The sequence below is a fragment of the Lycorma delicatula genome, chromosome 2 (genome assembly GCF_047948215.1).
Source record: "Lycorma delicatula isolate Av1 chromosome 2, ASM4794821v1, whole genome shotgun sequence".
In the NCBI taxonomy this organism is placed as follows: Eukaryota; Metazoa; Arthropoda; class Insecta; order Hemiptera; family Fulgoridae; genus Lycorma; species Lycorma delicatula.
Window position 1 is genome coordinate 36962291 of NC_134456.1, and position 16691 is coordinate 36978981.

The 16691-nt window shown below is 31.4% G+C and overlaps 1 protein-coding gene across 2 annotated transcripts in view; it reads right to left on the reverse strand.

Moving 5' to 3' along the window:
• The window catches only part of Acsl (Acyl-CoA synthetase long-chain), a 163786-nt gene that overhangs the window by 102502 nt on the left and 44593 nt on the right, over positions 1-16691 (reverse strand). For both annotated transcript variants that reach the window (XM_075358699.1, XM_075358698.1), the window contains one exon: positions 27-77. The gene's annotated coding sequence lies outside the window, so the exon portion shown is untranslated. The remainder of the gene's footprint in view (positions 1-26; positions 78-16691) is intronic.

Here is a 16691-nt window from a genome sequence, read left to right on the forward strand (position 1 = left end):
ATAAAGACTTAAAATTAAAAACTTACCTTTTTACTTTTCAATCAGAAACGTTAATTCTTAATTTAAAAGGAGTTTATCTGAAACAAATTAAAAGCATTAAGTTATAATAAATTCAATTAAGAAACACATCAGTGTTGAAGAAAAAATTTACTTTATATTTACCCATAAATAAATAAAACGCAGAGGATAATGTTAGGAAAACAGTAATAAATAAATAATATTACCATTATGCTAATAAATAATAAGTCTTACAGCCGTTGCTAATAAATTTTAAAAGATTTACCGTAAAATTAATTTGTTTGATCTACGTAAAAACTAAATGAACACAGTAAAAGTAGAGTAAAATAATTAATACTATTCATATCAATAGCAACTAGTTAAAATATGCAATTTTTACTGAAACTACTAAACATTAAATAATAATTAATTACAACAAAATTAATAAAATATTTATAAAAAAAAGTTTACTAAATAAAAAACTTATTAATGTTCAATATAGCATTTTGTCATCAAAGATGTTTGTGATTTTGTAGAATCTACAAAGAATGTTCCTAATTCGTTCGATGTGAAGATTTTTTTCTCGGTGAATTTAAAACTACCAGATCAATCTGAATTTTTGGAAAAAAACTCGTTTTAAATCACTTTAAAGAAAATTTAGGAGGTTTAGACTATTCCCTAATCTATTACTCTTGTAATAGAGTAAATTAATAATTGTCAGCAGCAGAAAGCAAACTTTTATTCTTGAAAATGTGAGAAATTTTTCGGTAATGTTTTGCTGTAAGAAACGGGACTTATTTTTATTGGTTCCAGAGTTATAGCTAAATAAAACTTTAATTAATGAAATATTCTGATCTTACAAGAGGAACGCACATCGGTTCGAATTCAACTTCATTTGCTTTTTTTTAACTTTTATGTTTTTTAATTTAAATATATTAATTTTTTAATAATTATTAACCTGCGATTGTAAAAAAAATTACAATAAATAATTCAATAATAACAATAAAGTACAATATGAAAAAAAAATCATACGTTATTAATGAAATAAAAATTTATGTACTTTAAAAAATGTGTATATGTAATTTAATAGGCGTACAAGGAAGTCACGTAGGTCCACATCAGGTTTTTAAACTAATAAATATGTAATCAATACAGATATTTCATAAATTCCTTTATGCTCGGAAAAGAAAAGTGAAAAGTAAGTAGGCTACCCACCCTGTAAGGGTGAGTAGCCTACTCACTGCAGTACAAAACAGGTTGATAATCCTTAGTACCGTTATTTAGTACCAAAGAAAAGGGTAAGTGAATAACCAATTATTTTGGAATGTATTTCAATGGATTTATAATTATTCTAGTCAACTGTATGAAACCAAACAATAATTTGAAGTCAAAAAGAGGTTTCCTGACATTTTCGGTAGAAAGTACAAGTAAAGAATAAAATTAATGTAAAAAAATTAAATAAATGTAAAAGAAAATTATTTTATTGGAAAAAAAACTGTAACTAAAAATAACGCGTAAAAATTAAATAAATTTCTACTTATATTTAAGGCCGCCCGATAGTATTGAGGGAAAGACGTTGAATGACTTATACCGTTTCAAAACAAAAGAGTAAGAACTAGATTGGTTTCATAATCTACAGTCCTGCAAGTAGCGGACGCAAGTGTTGCGGCACCGACCACCAACGAAACACAAGGCCGACGCAACTGTTGCGTCGCTGAACGGGTTAAACTGAAAAAAAAAAAAAATCTATTTTAAGTCTATGTGTTTGCTTGGTTTTAATTTATAGTTTTACATTATATTAATTTATATTTATTAAGAATAATTTGAGTCCAATTATCAAAATTGAAATCTGAATCATACAAAAGAGTAGATCACATCAAGAAAATTAAAAAGTTACACATAATTTTTATATATATATATAAGAACATGTCCTGACTGACTGATTCATTAACACACAGCAAAACCTACTGAAGATAAATTGATGAAAATTTGTATACATGTTCTTACGGTGTAAGTAAACATTAAGAAATAAGTTTTTGAAATTCAGAGTTTAAAGGGTTAAAATTGAATATCAATGAAATTTACTATTTCTTTAATTTCTAGGAAAAAATCTAGATATCAATTTTTAGTGTGCGTAATCTTTATGTGAATATCTAACAACCATTTTCTAGATTTTTTGAAATTCCGAGTTTAAAGGGTTAAAATGGATTTTTGAATTTTTTTTTGAAACACGGCTATTTTTTTAATTTTTTGTTAACAAATGAAGAAATCAAGTTGATTTTCGAGGTGTGTCATTTTCATGTGAATATCTAAAATTCAATTTCTAATTGTTTTTGGAAATTCCGAAGTTAAAAGGTTAAAATAGATTTTTGAATTTTTTTGAAACCTGACTATTTTTTTTATTTTTCTGTCAAATGAAGATATCACCTTGATTTCTTGCGTGTATAATTTTGACGTGAATATCTAAAAAAAATAATTTCTAGATTTTCTGAAATTCAACCTTAGAAGGGATGAAGAAAGATTAAAAAAATTTAACTCCGATTGCAAATTTTACCCATTTCAAGACCCATTTTACTCATTTCAAGATATTTAGAAGGTATGGGCTTGCAAATATTATCCGGATAAATATTTAAAAACCATTTTCGGTTTTTTATTTAATTTCAATTTTTTAAGGGGAGCGACGCTGTACAGCGCGGCGGTTCGACCAGCACAGCTAATGCCATTGTTACTGTATATGCGACGCGACTGGCTATAACTGTCCCCGATTACTTGACTAAAAAACATAAAATAAAATAAAAAATGTATGCGAGAGGAAACATATATAACATATAGAGCAATTCATACATATCATCCTCTGAAGTAATACCTTACGGTGGTTCCGAAGGGTAATCAGAAAAAAAAGACGAAGCCCCGACGGGAATGTCAGTTAATAGTATAATAATAATATATATTGTTTTTTATGGTCTCCACATCTCCTCCTTTTAGTCATTCACAATCTATCACTGAAATAAAATTCAGGGAAGCTGAAGTAGACAGTGAGAAAGTTAAAAGAACAGTTTAAAACCTGTGTTTAAACCAATGTTTAACAGAAAAAAAAAATTATAAGAAGAAATAACTATGAATAAAACTGCAGAAAATTAATAACAATCATGCAATATAGAATATAAAATCCATTTATAATAATAATAGTAGAGATAAATACCCGGATCTAAGACCTCGGTTACATTATCGAAACAAGTCATAATATTTTTTTTTTTTTTTAAATTTACTATCGGATATCCAGTCACTTATAATAGACGGGTTCAGTTATTAATGAAATACCTTTAACAACTTCCACAGAATCAGGAAGACAAACATTAATTTTTTTTTATGCACCTTGCCAAAGGAACCAATGAGGCTGGCTGCTGCATCCAATAAAAAATACAATTCTTTCCGAATCTAACATAAGACACTCGTAAACGAATATTGATGACATTAGTGAGAATACTTCCTTTGAATAACTTTGTAGCAAGCATAACATCCTAGGATCATTCAGGGAACTAAGCCCCCAGAAACTAGACCGAGCCTTACAATCAAAAGACGCTTTACCAAAATCTCTGTATTTTAAAAGTGAAAAAATGACGTCTGAATAACTTCAATTAAATTAGAAGTGTAGTTTCTATTGTAATTCCACGTTGGGGCGCAGTATTCAATTAGTGGCCAAATACTGTTTTGTACAGATGAAGTATCAGTCGAACATCTTGAAAGAAGCGACAGATCCATGAAATCAGTAAAAGGTTCCCTTTGCTTTGGCTGCTGTTCGAAAAACTTATTCATTAAACATCAGTTTGCTATAAAAAAATACCCAAATCCGTAAGTGCCTCTTCCCTACGTTTTCGACTCTTGACCAACCTCATAGAAATAATTAACTTTAATGTCTTTCGAGAATACATAACGATAACGGTTTCTTTTTTAGATTGAAGGGCAATCTATTAAAAAAAGACCATTTTTGTATTTTATTAATGTATCTCAACAAAATCAGGTGATCATTTTCACAATTCATCTTAGCTCAAATTTTGACATAATTTCCAAATAAAGAAATGAAGGTGGCGATATTATTTATGTAAATAATGAAAAGCAAAGGACCCAAATTAGAACACTGAGGAACACAAGGTAGACCCTAAGATACCCCAGATAGACATCTTGAGGAACCCACCCGGTTGGTCTAGTGGTAAACTTGTCATCCCAAATCAGCTGATTTCGAAGTCGAGAGTTCTAAGATTTAAATCCTAGTAAAGGCAGTTACTTTTATACGGATTTGAATACTAGATCGTGGATACCGGTGTTTTTTGGTGATTGGGCTTCAATTAACCACACATCACAGGAATGATCGACCCGAGACTGTATAAGACTAGACTTCATTTACATTCATACATATCATCCTCAATCACTCTCTGAAGTAATACCTTACGGTGGTTCCGAAGGCTAACACAGGAAAAAAACACCTTAAGAAACACCAGAACAGTAAATATACTAGAAATCCTACCTAACACCTTTACTTTAAATGTTCGTTGAAAAAAGGTAACTTAGCCCACTTAACATACTTACCTTTGATACCAAAAACTGTTTAAAAAAAAAATAAATCATAAGGTACCTTGAATAATAATAATATTAACTCTACAATCCAGACCGACAAATGCAGGAAATGTTACATAGCCATTGAAACAATAGAACGTAATACAGGAGGTGTAAAATACACGCACACAGCACACAGAAAGGCATGATACAGCTGCGAAGATTATTCACCAGCAAATCGCAATAATCTACAACTTCTACAACAGAAATTCCTTACTATAAATACACCTATCAGTCCTAGGGAATGAAAGAGAAAAACTATAATGGGAGAGGACACGACCCACCGAAAAAATTGTTACTGGGAGTAGACTGGTCATTTATTTTAATAGATAAGAAGAATAAAAACACCTATTTCATAAAAGTATACATACCCAACGACTCCAACCTACCTACAGCAAAAGGAAGACGAGAAAATTTCAAAATATTTAAGCTTAAAGGAAGAAATAAAGGAACTCTGGAAACAAAATCAAATCACTATAGTACCAATAGTTATATCCGCAACAGTATTAAAAAGAAACTTTAAAGGCTATCTAAATAAACTAAATATTCTACAAAAAAAAAAAAAAAAAAAAAAAAACATTCATACTGCAATCCAGAAAGCCACAGTGTTAAAAACAGGCAGAATAGTCGGACAGTTTCTAAACAATCATGACTAGGTTAACCCCATCATGATGGATACACTTCGGGTATGAAACAGAGAATGGAAAAGATAATAATAATTCAAACTGGATTATTTCTGTAGTAACTTAAAAACTGTACAAAAACAAAAAATAACAAATTAAGAAAATCTGAAGTATTTCACTTCCACGAGACATAGAATATAATTAAAGTTAATATATAGAACTAAAACGTACTTATACTAATAGATACTTTGTATTATCAACCAAAAGAATATATATATATTTTTTTTAAATAAAGCGCAGAGTTCTATGAAATTAATGAACATAAAAAATTTCTTCGCATCGAATTCAGATTCAGAAGAAGATGGTGTGATACCCACCATCTGCTAAATAATAAGTATTACTACACTTAGTCTTACAAGCCAGAATTAATCAGTACGTATATCAATTTTATGCTGTAGGTGTAGGCAGTTCAGTCGAACAAACCACCAACCAACTATTAGCATTTCGCACATACGTGGATGGAAGTAGGTCGATCGAAAACGTTGACTTCATTAATGTACGAGTATTAGAAATAGCTACATTAACATAACAAATGTTTTCAGTTCGACCATCATTGTACCACACGATTAAAAATTCTTATAATCCTTTCTTTATCGTTATACTCTATAACCCTGAAAGTTATAATAATGATAAATAATATTTTATATTTAAAAATCTTAATTTTGTAGATTTTATATTAAGAACTAAAATGGACGGAAGATAAATCGGTGCAACCGTAATATTAATAAAATATATTACATCACGCGAAGTTATTGTATTAGTTGTCACAACTAGAAAAAAAAATTCATATATAAAAAAATGTTAATTTTAAACAATACATTTTACTACGAGAAAATAAACGGTGCAATAATTCAACAGTTATATAATAATTCGAAGCGTTAAACGTATTTTACTTTAAGGGATAATATTTAAATAAATCAATTTCGTTATCGAAGGATAAATTTTTGTCCGAGTAGCGTTAAAAATGTTTGTTTTTGTGTGACTAGAAAATAAAACTCATACAAAATTATACTTCTAACCATCAGATAACCTTGACTAAAGATATTAAAACCGCAAACTAGAGAATAAAAAAATTATTACAATAATCTTAGTCGTCACAAAAATAATATAAACAGAACAGGTTTAGTTAGACATTTAACCGAAAACAAAATTTAGAAAGCCTAATATTGATGAAATTTTTTAATAAGACAAATGAAATAAATTAAATAAGGGACATTATTAAAAATGCAAAAACCTGCCTTACAAGTAACAACCTTCTTTCTTTCTTTTCCTGTTTAGCCTCCGGTAACTACCGTTTAGATAATTCTTCAGAGGATGAATGAGGATGATATCTATGTGTGTAAATGAAGTGTAGTCTTGTACATTCTCAGTTCGACCATTCCTGAGATGTGTGGTTATACAAGTAACAACCTAAGCCAGTGTTTCTCAACCTGTGCGCGCCCCCCTAGGGGGGGGGGGCGTGATAACACCAAATGGGAAGCGCGACATATCGAAAAGAAAATATTTAAAAAAATTATTAATTTACTGAAAGGACAGTAAAACTAAATACATTTTGACATAATAAATAATAAAATACACATTTACAGTGATATAATACATTTATAAATAGGATTATATCAGTACTGTACAATGTATTAGTAATTTACTTATCAATACTAAATTAAAAACAAGTTTAATAATTATTAGTGTCTTCCTTGGGCCTGTCTTGCAGAGAAAAGTTTTTCGAAAGAAGGTTTAATATTAGAAATAGACAGAGTACTTTTCTATATTTAGCCGAGATCTATATTTTGTCTTGAAAGCAGCCACCGCAGAAAATCCGGTTCGCAAAGGTAGGAGGTTGAAAATGGTAATAGTATAGGAAATGCAGTGCATTTATATAAGAAATTTTCAGTACAGAAAACTCAACACTCCTGCCCAAAATTCAAAGAGTGATTTATTACTAAATTGTCTTTTAATTTCGCCACTAGTCGTGAAGTCTTTTTTTTAACCTTCGGATCCACAATTAAGTATTGCTTCAAAGAATGAGATGAATGATTTTTATCGTGTGAAAATGCCTGACCGGGATTCGAACCCGGGACCTCCGGGTGAAAGGCCGAGACGCTACCACTCGCGCCATGGAGGCCGGCTGCCTTGAAGTCAATGAAGATTTCTTCTTCGGCAGTTGAGAGCCCTTCGAGAGTATTTTGAAATGGATCCCTAACCGACACGTAATTTGCTACAAAGTTGTGGTCAACAAGAAAATACTTTTTTAAATTCTTTGTCAGCATGGCTAAATGATTTACAACGGTTACAAAAACAACTTTCACACGTTGTTCTTCAACCTTGTATGTTTTAACACATTCATCCACATTTGCAAACATTTCTAGGTTTGTTGCTTTAAATTTCTGCTCTACAATTCCAATTTTCTACAAAAAAACATTAACTTTACCACTCGTATCCAACATACGTGTTCCTATTATTTGCTCCTTGTAATTGAAGATTTAAGGTATTTAATTTATCTCAATATGTCGACCAATTAGCTCAATTCCATCAAATAAACCATCTAGAAACTTCTCGGCTTCCGGTCGGTTTTTCTCTTTTAGAAAAATGGCGATTCCATCACTTAATTCATAAACACGTTGCAAAAATTTCCCAAGTGATAACCATCTTGCCTCGCAATAAAATAGTAATGCTGACTATACTGCACCACCCATGTCTTTACAAAGTGCAGAAAAGATTATTGACTTTAGAAGTCTCATTTTTATAAAATTTACTATGGTTACAGCCGTCGTTAGCACAATATTCAGACTAGGACTCATTTCTTTGGAAACAAGAGCTCTCTGTGGATCATGTAATCATCCAGACCACACTGTGGAGATTTCTGTTTCACAAGTGCTTGTATACTTTGGAGTCTTGCAGTCACTGAACGAGCACAATCGGTGAATATTCCGACGCAATGTTTCCACTCTATGTTTGTTTCATTTATAAAATTATTTAATATAGCAAATAATGCGAGTGCTGTTGCTTTGATTGTATGCCAGCAGTAGCAGAACTACTTTTCTCTAAATCAATAGATCACAAAATCGAACAGCAATGAAATGAGCATCTTTATTGATATCTGTTACCTCATTAAGCTGAATTGAACGCAATTTAACATGCAACTTTCCGAAAAGCTGATGATGCACATCTTCAGATATATCACCAATCCGAAGGGCAACAGCATCATTTGATAGAGTTATGGACTGTAATTTTTTGGCAAAATTATCTCCAAACATAGTTTCTACAGTATCAATTTGGCAAAATAAGCTCCAATGGCGTGAGAATTTTTACATCTGGCTATTTTATACGAAACTTTGTTAAGCGGCAAATAAAGCTTTTTCATTCACAGTCTTTTTTTCAAAAATGATGTTTGCTTTTCATATGATTTTAATTTTAATTCCAAGAATTCTCGGGGTTTGTTAACGTACTTACTATGAAGCGTTTTTATATCTCGTTTAAGTTTATTAGGTTTCATGCTGTCTGCTGCCAAAATGTTTTAGCAAATCTTCAGTACTGGTAAATCCAAAATTTAAGTATTCTTGAAAATATTTTCTTGATTTTATTTTCGGAACCACGTTCGTCTATGTACTTGTTGATGCATCACTATCGTCTAATGCTTTCTTACGCCTACTTAAAAATTTATCCATGATTCTAAATAAATCTGCTGCCATGAATATTTAACATCGTGAATTGCAATTAACAGGCAAATTACAACATACATATTCACCATAGGTTCGATACCGATAGAAGGTTCGACTCGACTGAGACCGGCTGGAATCGAACGAAGTGCAGCGTTTTTATACGTTTGCGCAGACGTTCCAGAATGTTCGAGACAAATCGGAACTTCTCGTGAAGCCGCGAGAATGTCCGATATAGTGGATATAAAACAGAACGCAATACATAGGCAACGATTCTGCGTAAATGCAGCGGATCGGTGTTGCCAAATATCAATAAATTTACTTATGCTTGGTAATTTATAAGGTTTGTAATTAAGGTCGTAGTGTAGCTTTAGCGTCAAAATTCATTATTATTGTACGAAAGTGGAGGCGCGATGAAAATTATGATTAAAAATTGGGTCGCAAATACTGAAAGGTTGAGAAACGCTGACCTAAACGACTCAAATTAAGAAAATTTCATACAAGTTTTCAATCATGATTCGACCATTTCTTAATGATAAACAGTAATTAAACTTTTAATTAATTAAAACACAAATGACCAAATACACCATTAAAATAAAAAAATGTATTATTATTATTATTATTATTATTACAGCCTCGTAACAACATTGGAAGTATAAGCGTTACGAGAGCACAACGAAAAGTAATCTGAAGAACAGGAATCGAAAATGACGAGCCTTTCGTATACCGCACAAAGAAGATTTAGAGATTAAATATTTAGTAGTTAGCCATTGATTATTAAGTGGTATAACCTAATCGGTAATTATCAATTACGAACTTCTCGAAGCGAGTCCTTCAACAAAACTTATCCGAAAGTCCCTTTTATTTTGAAAAATTATTTTTCGTTCCGTGCTACCGACAATTTTTAATTTCTTTTTCTTGTAGATTCAAAAAGTAAACGTTTTAAGACAAAAGCTTTTTGAACTGACCGAGAAACATAGAGATGAAATTATTACAACAAAAATGGTCAATTACTTGGAATGCTTAATCGTAAGCTACAATTACTTTTCGTTATAATTATTAACAACCACCCTAAGGGGCTAGGAGGCTCTGCCCCTGGGACCCCGGAGCCGAACCAGGGCCGTAGAGCTCGCTTCGCTCGTCATTACCGTCTTGCCAGGACCCAGAAGACACAACTCGCTCACTGTTATGTACAGGGGGCAGAGCCCTCTGGACATCCGCATTATTTGTTACCTTCATGGTTGTGAGAATGATACGGACAAATAACAATTAAAGTATTCAGGCATTATAAAAACTGAAAAAGAAACTTAACTGCAAATTACAGAATAGTAGTATAGTAACTACGTTAACTAAAATACACACACTTTTGATGACGAAAATTCATTACATATTTCTGTCACCATGGTGACAAATATAATAATGAAGTAAAAGGATTTTTTTTTCTTTATTGAATATCTTTAACTTACAACATGGGGGCTAAGTCCTCGGTCTATGGCTTAAAACCTTCCCTGGGATAACCCGACTGTATCCTGCAAATTTGAAAGGAATCGGTCGGTTGGTTCTCGCGTGATACGAGAACAAACAGACAAATTTTCGGCTTTATATATAAGATAATCAAATAATGATTGTTAGAAGATTCAATCATCATTATTATCAGATTGCATTCAATTGCAACAGAAATTACCATATGATTCACTCTATTACTTAATTACGGATGATAATTGATTAGTTCCACAAAAACATAATTGCTCAGTTATTATGGTAATAAATACCTAAATGTTCGAAGATAAGAACAGAACAAAATAAATTCAACATCCATTTTTTAAGCTCAATTAATCATGATTGTCAGCTTTCTTCCTGAAATTTTCGTCTTGTTATTTTTCCCAACTCAAATTGGTTGTTGGTACCTTCCGAAAATTCTGCGTTTTATTTCTTAACTTTACGCAAGTATTATAGAAGAATTTTAATTCTTAAATAAAAATTGGCTGATTTTTTAAACTGTGTATTTAAATTCCAACACATCGTAAAAGAAATAAATATAAATGAAAAAAAGACTCTTATTCAAGTTACAAAAGTTTTTTTATAACATTTTTGTTTTTTTCTAAATACAAAAATAAATAATCATAAGAAACTGAAAGTTTTCCATGTAATAATTAGATACAACGCAATAACTTCATTCTTAAAATCATTCAGATTTTTTAGTATTTTTATTACTAAAATTATTTGGGAAAATGTCGCTTTAAAATAAAATCTCGTATTATATATATTTTTAAAAACTTTAAGTAAATTAAAAAATTTGATAAATTATAACGGAATAATACGTGATAAAATAGACGTAAGACAAAAAAATATGATGAAATTCCTACACCGCTTGTGTGTGACATGTTTCGACATTACATTTTAACAGAACAAAACAATTCACAGATTCAGTAGATGATCGGTCAGACCGTATACAATTATATTTATTACATCAGTACAGAAGGTGAACTTTGATTGTATAGCGTGACTAGAGTAGAATTCAGATTCAATTCGTATCGGGGTCCAGATGATAAAAGTTATTGCTTGCATTTTAGAGCACAAAGACTACATGTGATTGCCCGACCGACCGGCTCCCTGCCTGCAACATCAATCGCGTGCATGGGGGCGAATCGGTCAGGTCGGCGCACTCTGTACTTTAACATTTTATTATGACAATTCTGTCAATCAATTCACCTTTTTACGTAGTTATGTAGGTGAAGCTAAGTTTTAAGAGATTTCATTTGCCTTATTAAGTCAATACCTAGAAATAACAAGCTCGTTCCGATAAAATTCAACAACTGAAAAAAAAAGAACCGCAAAATTACAGTGAGATTTCTCTGATGTGATCCGTATTACATAGGTACTTTATCTGCAGAGACGGTAGAAAATCTCATAATTCTTACCCATCATCATGGAGTTCAAACAAACAAATAAATTGTAATAAGCCAATATGTTAATCTTTAAAAGAAATTACACCCTTACAACGGCGGTAAAAATTGTTATAAAAAATGATATTTAATATTAGATAGTATTTAAATTAAGTCGATCACCGTTAGTTGCTATCGTTCCGATCTATGTCTGGATGCGAAATAATAATAATTGAATCATGATTTACCAATAATGAATAAACAGGCGTAAGTTTAAAGATACCTGATTTCTGTAACGCAAACATAATATCACCCACCTCTATAAATTAATCTAATCGATAAACAGCGTTAATTATAGTCTGAAATCCATCATTTGTGATTGTCGATGTGTAAAACGCAACAAGAATAACAAACTTCACATAAGTCGTACTCAAACATAATTTACCATCCAATAAAAAATTACAAATTTATCAACACGTGCTTAACGTATTTTTATATTTGTACTTAACTCCAAACTTGCATGATACATAATTGCTACAATGTAACCAAGGTTGTTTTTATTAAATCGTTATAACTGCAACAATAATTTATAAACCAAACATTTACACATAAATTAGTAGCTGACTTAATCAACCATTCGTTTATATTCGTAAACCGTCAACGAAAAAAAAATAGGTACTACAATAAAGTATTGGTCATTCTTCATTATTTCTAATAATAACTATCTCGTAATGCAAATTTTCTTTAACAGTTTTCCTTTTACGTTACAAATTGTGATAAAAACCATTTCCTCTACATGCACGAAGTTATCGTTACTTCCTTTAAATATGAAACGAAGGCATGCGCGTATAGAGATGGCGTAACAAGCAGAAAAAACATTCCCCCCCCCCTCAGATATGAAATAAGTTCCAGTCGGTTTCTTTAAATCCGACAAGAAGACGTGCGCGAATGTATCAAAAATTTCCCGGTGCAACTAAAAGTCAACTGATCTAAATACAACACTAATAGTGAATCAAATTTCAATTATGACGTCAAAATGAATTGACACAAGCTATTAAAATGTGCAATTAGTTAAAACCACGCACACAAGTCGTAGACTAAGTATGCAACAACCGGACCCGTGCGAAAACTTCGCAATATAAATTTTATAAAAATAAAAACAAATCACGTTAGTTGCAGTAATAATTTATTTCTAAACAGAGGAAAGTAAGTACAATGATTGAAATTTTACAGTAACAATCAGTAAAAACAAGACAAATATAGCTGCTATAAAACACTAGTACGTTAGTATAAAACATCAGTACCAATTCTAGTAGTATCCCAGCGACCGGACAGGGGCACTGAACACATCAATGGACCGATGAAACAAATTTTAATTTTAGCTTTTTTACATTTTCAACATTTTTTTCGCTTTCTTTACACTTCGTCTTAAATCTGTTTGATGCAGATCCGGGAGGTAATTTCCTATCCAGTAATACACATTTATAGGGGTTTGTGTTGACGTCTTATAAAAGGTGCAAAACGGTCGTCTTTCCTTAGCGTATTATATATAAAAAGATACAAAGAAAATTTTACATACATAAAAAATCCCAAAATCGGTAAAATAGTCATCTTTGTTATTAATTAATCGGATAATGTTCTGATCGATTTTAAATGCAAAATAATTTGACTCAAATAACATGTGATTTTTTATTTTTCATCATTAATCTTGTCCTACCCGAGACTTGTATTAGTATGGCAGTGAGAATTAAATTCCCCTGGTCTCGTTACGAACATTGCGTAGATGAAGCTATCGCTTTACAGCTTTCAAATCTGCAAGATTTTCATTCGGAATTTATTCCTCAAAGTTCTTCCACTCTTTCGGCCAGTGCAACATTCTCTTTTGGCATCGAGACAGTTTATCGATTTTCAACTACAGCTTTACACAAAAACCATCACCAATTGATCCCGGAGCCAGATAAACCATGCTTTTTTTTAATGAATGTTAATTAAACGTTACAGGGAAAATTAGGCTATCGTACGGAAGGAATAAAAAAAAAGAGCATAGCTGTTTTATCAACAAAATCCAAACAAAACAAAAAGTATATTCGTAATAGGTCGTCCAAAAAAGCGTTCGAAAGACCACCTTTTTTAGCCGTAACGGGAAGTGATCCGAATCGTGAAGAAGATTTAAATCGTACATAGAACACAAAAAAAAAACGGTTTATAAATACTATCATTTAACATTATTAAATGTATTTTTATTGCACTAGTAACAATCCTGTAACACATACGAAATATTAACTCGTAAGTTTGCCAAATAGAACAGTTGTGGTAGGTAAAAGATACAATTATGAAAAAGGTTCCTAATGACTGGATTATTATTTTTTTAAATTATATTATTTGTTTTTCAATCAAAAACGCTATAAATTCGATTTCTGATCATGAAGGTGCTTAACTGTACAGCTGAATACCGAAAGAAAAATCAGAACCAATAAACCTGAAGTAAATAAAACTTAATACGTTTTCGTAAGAATAAAAAAGAGAAAATGGATTTAAAAAAGTAACGAACCTTAACGCGTAAAACTTATTAAATATAGGCATATTAAATATGAAACATTTAATAGTAATAAATTAATAAGTAAAAAAGATTAATTCAAAAAAAATAATTTAATTTTTATGTTATCTAATTAAATTAAAAATCCGATTATTTTTCAATTAAAATACATCAAAACAATAAGTGATTAATTAATTAGCTGCAATGCCCATCTAATATTATTTAACCCCGACCTTTCACCACCAATTAATTAAATATAACTTAATTATTGCAACTACAATAAAAAAATTTAAATGGAAAAAAAAACAATGAAAACAGTATCACAATTATTTCTCGTAGTTGATTATTAATCAACTACGAGTACACGAATAATCACTACGTTGTACACGAATAATCGTGTACAACTAGAGGTGCACAAGTATATTAACAGTCCTAAATCCAAAATTTCAACATTCTACGGCTACTCGTTTTTGAGTTATGCGAGTACGTACGTACAGACGTTACGCTGAAATTAGTCAAAATGGATATTTCCGTTGAAATCTGAAAACCGAAATTTTTCGCGATTACAATACTCCTTTACTTCATACAAGGAAGTAAAAGATGACGACATGGTTGTAGGACTTTCCCGTCCGAAAGATTCCGAAAGTCCTACAACGCAAGTTGTTTCTGATGCACGGCTTACACACACATACACACGCAACTTATTTTAAAATATTTTATTGAAATGTAATATCTTTTCGTTTATTTAATTCAATGATTCTAACTAAAGCGCACGCGCATACCGTATTTAATTCGCGCGGATGTGACGGTACTAGCGGCGACGGTCAGAACTAACTAAACTAATGTATTTTCACAACTTACGTAAAACAAATTTCGCTTGTACGGTCGGCAGACCGGTGTAGCCGCGAGGCTTAACGCGCCAGATACCGAGTCAACCGGGCGATCCAGTTCAAGACCCAACCAGACCGAGTTACATTTTTGCACTTTAAATATTATTAATTTATTTAATTCTACCGCTCACCTGTGACGTCATAACATAGTACACGACTGCAACAGCTGAACATCAGTGCTACCAACCTTTGAAATATTAACTAAAATAAATAATATTTTAACTGTAAAAAATAATCTGGTTGACGATACTGTTGAATTTCAAATTTCCCGGTCCAAGAGAACGAGGAAAAAGGGAAATTACAAGATGGCGGACTGCGACACTAGCGCTCTTAGTAGTGACAGATGGAACGATTGACGCAGTGTAGCTACTTAGCCACTGGTTTAGAACATTTTTTTGGGGTGGGGGTGCGATTTTGCAAAAATCTTTTTTGGCAAATACTGTTATTTTTTACTTAACAAATGTGCCTTAGAAAAAATATGACCTTAATTAGGCAAAATCTCAAGATACTGATGCTCTTTAGCCTCACCTCTTTGACCTTTTAAGTTGAAAATTTAATGGCATCAATGACCCATATATAGAAGTAATCTGATCAAATTTGATCAAAATCGGCTCAGCAGTTCTTGAGATATAAGATGATTTAGAGGCAGACACCTAACACACACGTACATACGAACACTAACATCCGGAAAGTTTCCATCCAGTTTTTTTTGATTTTTGGGGTACCTTAGGTGTCAAAACGTCAAGATCCGGTAAAAACCGCATATTCCCAAATTGGACAGAAAAACACGGAAAACAAGTTTTTTAACACAGTTACCGTAGGTTAAAATAAGAACTTCTATTACTCTCACCAAATTTCACGTCGTTGGATCAATTATTTCAGTAACAGCAGTAACCTTTAAGAAATATACCTTTTTTCAGACCTTTTCCACTATAGGACTGCACGACTTGAACGTTTTCCTTTTGGTTATGTTGATATACAAACGATTCATCAGTACACGGAATCAACAAAACCTAACCAAACATAACTTTCTTGCTAACCTAGTCTAATTAACTAACGTTAAATGTACAAATTACGTACAATTTATACCTGCTATACAACTTAAAACTACATTAAAAAAAGTTAACTAAATAAAATAATTATTAACGGTAGTTAAAAACAGTACAATAAATTCAGTAACTACTACTTACATCGAGCTGTTATTTTATTATCTGATCTATGTACAAAAATGTTTAAGCCATGCAATACTAAAGTGGAAAAGACTCGTTTTTTCAAATACAGAAATGATTTTTAACTGTAGTAAACAGTTTTTTTTTTTTAAAGAAATTAAGGAGCATTATAAATGATAAATTTAGAATTTACTTATTTACAGTAGTTAAAAATCTATTTAATAAGAATAGGTATTTAGAGTACCATTCGCCAATATCCGT